Below are 7,500 nucleotides of genomic sequence, written 5' to 3'. Positions count from 1 at the left end.
TGTGATGCACACAGAATCTGACCTTTGTATTATTTTTGCTCTTGAATTATATTACATTTTTGCTGCATGAAACTGTAATTATTTGTAAAGAAAATAGCAATGTGAAGTCTTAGTAATTACACCTCTAAGCAAGAAAGACGAGTATACTATCTTCACTGCTACAAAGCAAGAAAATTTCCTTTCAAATGCAAGGGCAACATTGCTGATGGGATGGATCAGCACACAACAAACATTCCAAGTGTACGACGGCTTAGCAAGGCAATGTCTGGTCTTACAACTGTGGGAACACATCTTGTTGGTGCCATTATTCACAGTGGGCAGTCACAGAGTGGGAAAGAAATATTTGGGTCATTTGACTACTACCAATTTCCCCATGACTCCAATCTGACCATGACAGTTCTTTTGGATGTTCTTGTGATATGGGCTGCAGACTATGACCTAACTCCTGTACTATATCTACAGTTTGACAACTGTGTTAGAGAAAACAAGAACCAGTTCATGTTTACTCTGCTAGCACGTGTTGTTGAAGAGGGGATTTTTGAGAAGGCTTGTGGAGCTTAGAACTTGCACAGAGTAGACTCTTCAACCATTTAATGATAATCTTATTTTTTAAAAGTGCTGTAATAAGCTAAGTTGCCCGCTAGCAGAGTTGACCTTTTCCTTTGTGGTTTTGACATGGGCAAGAGGAGAAAAGAGTAACATCTTTTTTTCGTGATATTAAATCCAAAGCAGTCTCATGACATTGTGTATTTTATCGCAATTTAAAAAGAAATAACACAAAGAGTTCCTCAATCAACAGAGTAACTACTGTAATAAGAACTGTGAATTGTTTGTTACTTAACTGCAGATCAGAGTAAACGTTCTCCCAGTGGGCCATACTCACGAAAATATTGATGCTTCTTTCGGTGTTTATTCGAAGTACTTGGATAAGCTGGATGTTTATACAGTTCCAGGTAATAAATAATGGCAAGAGATATCATAACATTACATGTAGGTTAGTGCTTTTGCTAATTTTTGTTTTATTATTTCACTCTTAATGTGCCAGTGTTTCAGGTTAATGTAGCCATAGTTAAGCTGAGAAAAAGGTTGAAACTGATGCCACTCATTTGTATTCATTTATATTTGCCTTCATAATGGAATGGGAATTTAAGAGGGGCATCTCTATCTGCCAGCACACTCTTATTTCAAAAGTAGAGGGTGTATAAGATAGGGAGGGCATATCAAGAGAAACTTACAAGTTATACTGTGCATGTGTTTCTAAATCTCATCGACTTGAATTCTCCCAATTATACAGAATTACTCAAGGCACTGGAAGATTGCATGAAGCATCCCACTGCCAAGCCGTTTATGCTGCAGATTGTCTTAACATAAAGTCATGGATTTCAGATCATGCAGAGGAACTACATGAGCACACGGTTCCAAAGTGCTTTAAATTTGAGTTAAACGATGAAGGGAAAGCTACAATGCACTACAGAAACTGGAGCCATGAGTAGTGGCAAGGGCCAATTGTTGTCCTCAAGGTGTGCACATCATTTTTTGTGTCCTTCCATTGTTTTTCTTCTCTTCACTGTTGTTGGGACAAAAAAAAAGTCTGTCTAGAGCTTCAAACTTTTGACTGAAATCAATTTGAGAAATCTAACTGGATTAAAGACGAAAACTGAAATTTGGGAGTGAATGCTTTGTGCTTTTTATGCAAGACAATATATTATGGTGAAATTGTGTGGTACAGGAAGGAAATTCTTCTCTGAAATTATTTTTGCACTTGTTTGGAAAAGGAGGATGTAAAACCTGCAACCATGCAATCACCAGACTACTTTGATGCTTTCAGTTCTGATGTTTCTGTTATGCCAGCATCTATGCTTTTATCTCGTTTGCTAATCTCTTTTACTTTTTGCATTTGATTGACCAGAATGTGCCTCATGGAAGGCTTAATCTTTTAATTCCTTCCTTGGCCAAATTGGATTTGGAGGCATTAAGGAGAGACATACCAAACAAGTATCAACAGAATATGCCTCAAGCAGCATCGGATTATTGGAGAAGTTGGCTGGAAAATGTTGAGAGAGAAATAGGAGCAGTGCCTGATCATTATGTTTGGCTAGTGGATACAATGAAAACTTCTGGAAGAACCGCACCACCACCTTTGGCTGCCCAAATCCCAAATGATCTCTTAGAGCTTAGGGAAAGAGAAATCCAGGCTACCCAAGAAGTGAGTACATGATGAGACCTGGAATAACATTAAATATTGCTCGCAGAGCTATGGGAAAAGGGCCATTTGATATTAATCTGTGAGTTGTGGGGCATTTTTTGTTTTGTTAAATTCCTTTGGGGGCAATTTTGCAGTAATTTCTGCCAAGAATTATTAATGTACCCTGCAGAAGAGCGCAACCATGGGTGGAAAGGCTGCCCAAAACATGTATTGTTTGCGGTTCTTTCCAGCTCACTGAGGACAGCAAACTTATGCCATTGACAAGAAATTTCCTAAAAGATCGGTATAATGCACTGAAAAATTCAAGGTCATGAATAATGCATCACCATTGTCTCGAAATAATGTACAAATATGTTCAACTGTTTCAAACAATTTTGTGTAAACCAGGGAGACCTAAAAGCAGTACCTTGTCCTTGCCTCTGGACTGCAAGACAGTACATACAGTAAGGGGGGGATTTACATATATCCCATGATGCTCTGATGCAAGTTTTTGTCACGTTTGCGAAATATGGCGGGTCATGGCGGTCACGAGTGGCGGTTTTTTCCGGTTTTTGAGTAGCCTTCTTTACTACTTCTGCTACAGTCTGGTAAGTGGAATTTGGTTACATTGTTGTAATAAGCTCTATAAATGATGTTGTTAGTTTAAATTGAATGCTGGTGGCCGTGAAGCGTGAAAATTAAGTCAAACAATAGAGCACGTTTTCAATGGTGGGCCTTTGCTGTTTCGTGAACGGTTGGGTGCTTCGATTCATTTCTCCTTTTCCACACTTCTTTGCATATGTATGAATTAGTTAAGCGGCCTACATATAAAACAAAGGTCAGATATTTAGAATTTATGCATTGACCTCTATTGACCTCTCCAGTTTTGGCGGTTGAGAGCTGAATGTAACGTTAATAATCTTGTGTCTGTGAGACACTTACGTGCGGTTTAGTGACACTATAGACTTCAGTGATGCCCGAAAATCAGTTACTTTCCAGCGTGATAACACTAATCGCGTTGCAAATTTTAAAGTAAGCCGCTTTGATTTTTCTTTTTGTTTCGTTTAGATTTCATTTGGTTACCGTTTTGAGTAATAAGTAAGCTGCGTTCTCCTGTTTTCAGTGCTCTTTGCTCTGTAATGGACGAGGGCGATCTTTCCTTAAAGCGCAGTCATCAACCTTCCCATGACACGCCAGGGAAACCACGAAGCAAGCACACTCTTTGTTAAAAAATGCTAAGAAAGCCTGACCATTAAAATTTACAAGTAGCCCAGGGAAACGAAGGCGTCCATGGACAGTTGCAGAGGACACTGCCCTTGTGCAGTTTGTTGCTCTACATCCAGAATATCGCTCTGCTGATCAATGTTGGCCAACATTTGGTTCTAAGAACACTTACTGGAAGGAAGCAGCCAACTACATTAACCAGTCACTCAACTCTGTTGTTCCTCGCTCAGGTGATACAATTATTATAGATCTATTTGAATTAAATCTTTAATTGTTATAGATTTAGAATACTCAACATTAAAATATGGATCAAGAGAAATTTTTACAAGTCATTCTTGTTTGAAAGTTGTGTATTAAGCCACTAAAGGTATGCATGTGGTTATGAACATGATATTTTTAATGTTTCTGCGTGGTCTTAGTTAGTACTGTAGTTAGTCAAGTATCAATCAAGCTCAGTGAATGGTGCCTTGATGGTGTTCGCCTTTATGTTAATCAGTGCATTGATAATTCAAACAAATATAATATAATATATTATTATTCTGTTCTGAAGCAATATCTCTATCGTTGCAATATCTCTATTGTTGCAGCTTCTGCTGTGAGGCAGCATATTCTTACAGACCTCAAGCAAAAATACAAGACTGTGGATGAAGCAGAGGATGCACTTGGTTTGTCACTAGAGGCATACTTAGATGACAGCATCCTGAGTGATCGATCTACACCATCACCTGCTCCACTCCATGTCAGCCAGAATTTACTTGACAAGCTGAACCATCTTACACCTGTCCAGCTAAAGGATTTGATAGTTCGGTCACTTCAATTACTCTCCAAACTACATACACCACCAACCACCATACTGAAGCAATTGGCTAACACTCTTTTCGAAATGGAATGGATAACTACATATCTTGTTCAGTTATTGGAATCCTGGTTTAAAAATGCCAATTTTCAAAACTGTATCTTAGTCCTTAATAAGTGCTTCGATATCTCTTCCAAGAAGATTGGAATAACAACTAATGTGTTGAATTTTCCCCAGTTGTCCCTGAATGCAATGAAAAAACTTCAGGATCTCGATAAATCCAATACAGTCTATAATCTAAGCAAGGTTATTTCAGAATCAAGACCAGATGGCAGTGACTCCTTGATGCCTCTGAAGCGGATGCCATTTGGAATGATCCAGTTTATTGTGGACTTCTTCGCAAGCACAAATGTGATGCAGGTAACTATAGTCAAATTCTTTAAAATTGTTTTTGTAAATGAAAGTTCAAGAATGTAGTGCACCACTCATGTGGGGTTACTTTGTAGTTAAATTCTATGAGCAACAGACCATTTCACACAGTAACATCGAGGGCTGATCAAGCACATTCAGCTGTTACAGGTTGTCCTTGATGACAGCCCTGGCGTTATTAATATGTTATGACGAGAAGGACAAGGCAAGGGGCACCTTGTCAAATAATGGCAATGGATTTATTTCTGTTTTCAAACATATCTCTTGAAGATCACTTTAAAATTTATGAAATTTTTGATGATTAAATCTTATGAATAGATTCTCCATTCACATACATGTAATTGGCTGCAAATATCACATCATTCTCTGTTATTTTTACAGTGTACATTTGCTTGTGATTTCTAAAGGATTAATTATGCTCTCCTTTGGCTTTGGCAGGTATCCGTTCCAGACGATTATAGGCTATGGTATGAAACAATGTTGGCTGAATTTCCAACCAGGTTTCAGCGACTGTTTGCTGGTCCAATATGGAGTGGGGCTGCAAAGGAAGACATCCGCAACCCATTGAAAGTGAGTCTAGATAAAAAATCAAATGAAGATAGGTGACGAAAATTACATAAACAGTTGTTAATTCTCCAATTATGTGATCATGTTAATTTGAAAAAAACTCTTGATGCTTCATGGTTGATTATGGCTACTACATGTAAACTCAGATTTCTAGTTAATGAAACTTATCAATTCTCTTTGTTACGGTGTGTGATCAAAATGTATGTAAAAGACAGTTTTCAAAACATATGTCTGCTAAGCAGTGAATGAAGGCCAAGTTTCTATTATTACTGGCATCATTACTCACAATTTTTATTTATAGGCAAAGACAAATGTGCCATGCAGGAGCATAACCACACAGTGGAGGCAAGACAAGAAGTCTCCATTTACTCAGAGCACTGCTGTACAGGTAATCTATTTTGGTTGCCAGTTCAATTAAGACTGTCTGAATTTGCCAATAGGTTGACACCATTTGGTATTTAAACTATTTTAACTGGCGTCAACCCATTGACAAATTTTGACCATATAGCCTTCAAGGTTTGTTTTTGGGTTAAGTTGCTGGTAGTGAAACTAACAGCATTTTATGTAATGTGTTAAGGGATGTTTATAATGACTATGATGTTCATTTTCACAAGTGAATTTATTAGTAAGCATATGAGCTAGGTGTATTGGTGTGATCACTGCTTCTCTTACATCAGACCTCCATTCACAAAACCAAGATGGGTGTGTTCATATTGCATAATCTTATGGAAGAGATGTGGTATGTCGCTACAGAAGCTGCCTTTTGTTTATCTTTCAGGAAGCAGCTTTGGAGGTACTTAAATCGGCAAATCCTGATGGGAGGTTTTAGTTGAAACTGGATGGAACAGATGTGAAGGCATGCCTTATGGAATCAATGAAGGGAGTATGGAATGGAGATGTAGATCTTGGTGATGGAAAACTCCAACAGTTGAGGTCAGAATATGAGAATCGGCTCTAGGTGTTTAAGGTTTTGTCAAAGGCAGGAAGCAGAATCGTATTGGAGGATACTCTACGGAGAAGGCTTGATGAATTAAATGCAGACAAGGAATTTTTACTGAATGGGCTCAATGTTGCTATTGAAGACTACAGAAAAAAGTTCAATAACACCAGCACATCAGAAGAAGCCCTGAAGAATGCAAATTGGGAAGTTGTTGAATACCAAACTCTCATTCAGCAAGCCCAGTCAATTCTTGCCACCCTGGAAACAGTTCTGGCTATTCTCAACCCTACCACTTGCACTAATCGTATCTTTCAGAGGGCCATAGTCACTCTTAAAGATCTCAGGATTGAGCTTTACCTAAAGAATCTATTCAAGAAGAAACGAACCTCAGCATCCCATGTCCTGGTTTTCATGCTTTCTGATGAGAAAAGAGCCCGAAAGCCATACGCTCTTCCAGTTAGGTACATACCTTACCGGACACTGAGAGACCAATATATCAGGGATTTCAGCAGAGACATCAAGTTGAAAATGAAGGAAAAGGGATTAAGACTAGTGGGTAGGTATGACTATCACACACTTATTAAGCAACATAATTACTCAGAAGGGATCTCATGACCCTGTTGACATACTTTTGTCACTAAGAGTAGGATGTGCAGTAGAATTCCAATTTCTCAAACCTAAGTTCTTTGAACCTCTTGAGAACTTGAACCAAAAGTCATTTTGTCTCCACAGTCAAATGTTGTAATAATTTACTATACCCGCATGTTCACAAACTATCCTATTTTTCTCAGCACTTTCCGTTTGCCTTGGAGGTTAGGTGGAATGGATAATTATATTGTTATAAAGTTTAAAACTAAAACAGCAATTAAGCTACAGTGTAATTTTCATTTCAGTTTTAAATTTTGAATTTATTTATTTCCTATATCTGAGTTTAGATATTAGTTGTTAACTCTAGAGTGTTAATTACTGAATTATTGAGGAATGGACTTGCTTTATTACCTTATTCATGTCAATGTTTACTTCCTTGCAGGCACTGTTTCAGATGGAGAGTTTTGCTCTTTGAGAACCCAGGGGGAGACGAGGGCTCTACATGTGTGGCAATTGATACATGATGCGAAGGAAAGTGTGAAGAAGAAGAGCAAAGGAACATTGCTGGAAATGTTGATTTTGACACATTGTAAGCATTTGCTGGGTATAAAAATGGAGTTGGTATTTTAATGATGAACAACACACACAGACTTTCATGTTCAGTTTGGTACCATATACATGTACGACTGCTCTCGTGTGGCTTTGAATTTTTTCAGGTCTCTGTTCTAGTAGTGTTGCGGGCGCACCAATATTAGTGACCATCATCACTCA

At 38.1% G+C, this 7,500-nt stretch overlaps 3 pseudogenes; all 3 read left to right on the top strand.

Moving 5' to 3' along the window:
* LOC137981997 (uncharacterized) overlaps positions 1–6,030 on the top strand; it is a 12,463-nt pseudogene extending 6,433 nt beyond the window's left edge.
* LOC138012563 (uncharacterized) overlaps positions 1–7,500 on the top strand; it is a 583,226-nt pseudogene that overhangs the window by 398,716 nt on the left and 177,010 nt on the right.
* The window catches only part of LOC137981990 (uncharacterized), a 3,517-nt pseudogene continuing 2,083 nt past the window's right edge, over positions 6,067–7,500 (top strand).

The sequence above is a fragment of the Montipora foliosa genome, chromosome 1, assembly GCF_036669935.1.
Source record: "Montipora foliosa isolate CH-2021 chromosome 1, ASM3666993v2, whole genome shotgun sequence".
NCBI lineage: Eukaryota > Metazoa > Cnidaria > Anthozoa > Scleractinia > Acroporidae > Montipora > Montipora foliosa.
Note: the sequence above shows the minus strand (reverse complement) of the source record. Positions and strands in the feature narration are given on the sequence as shown.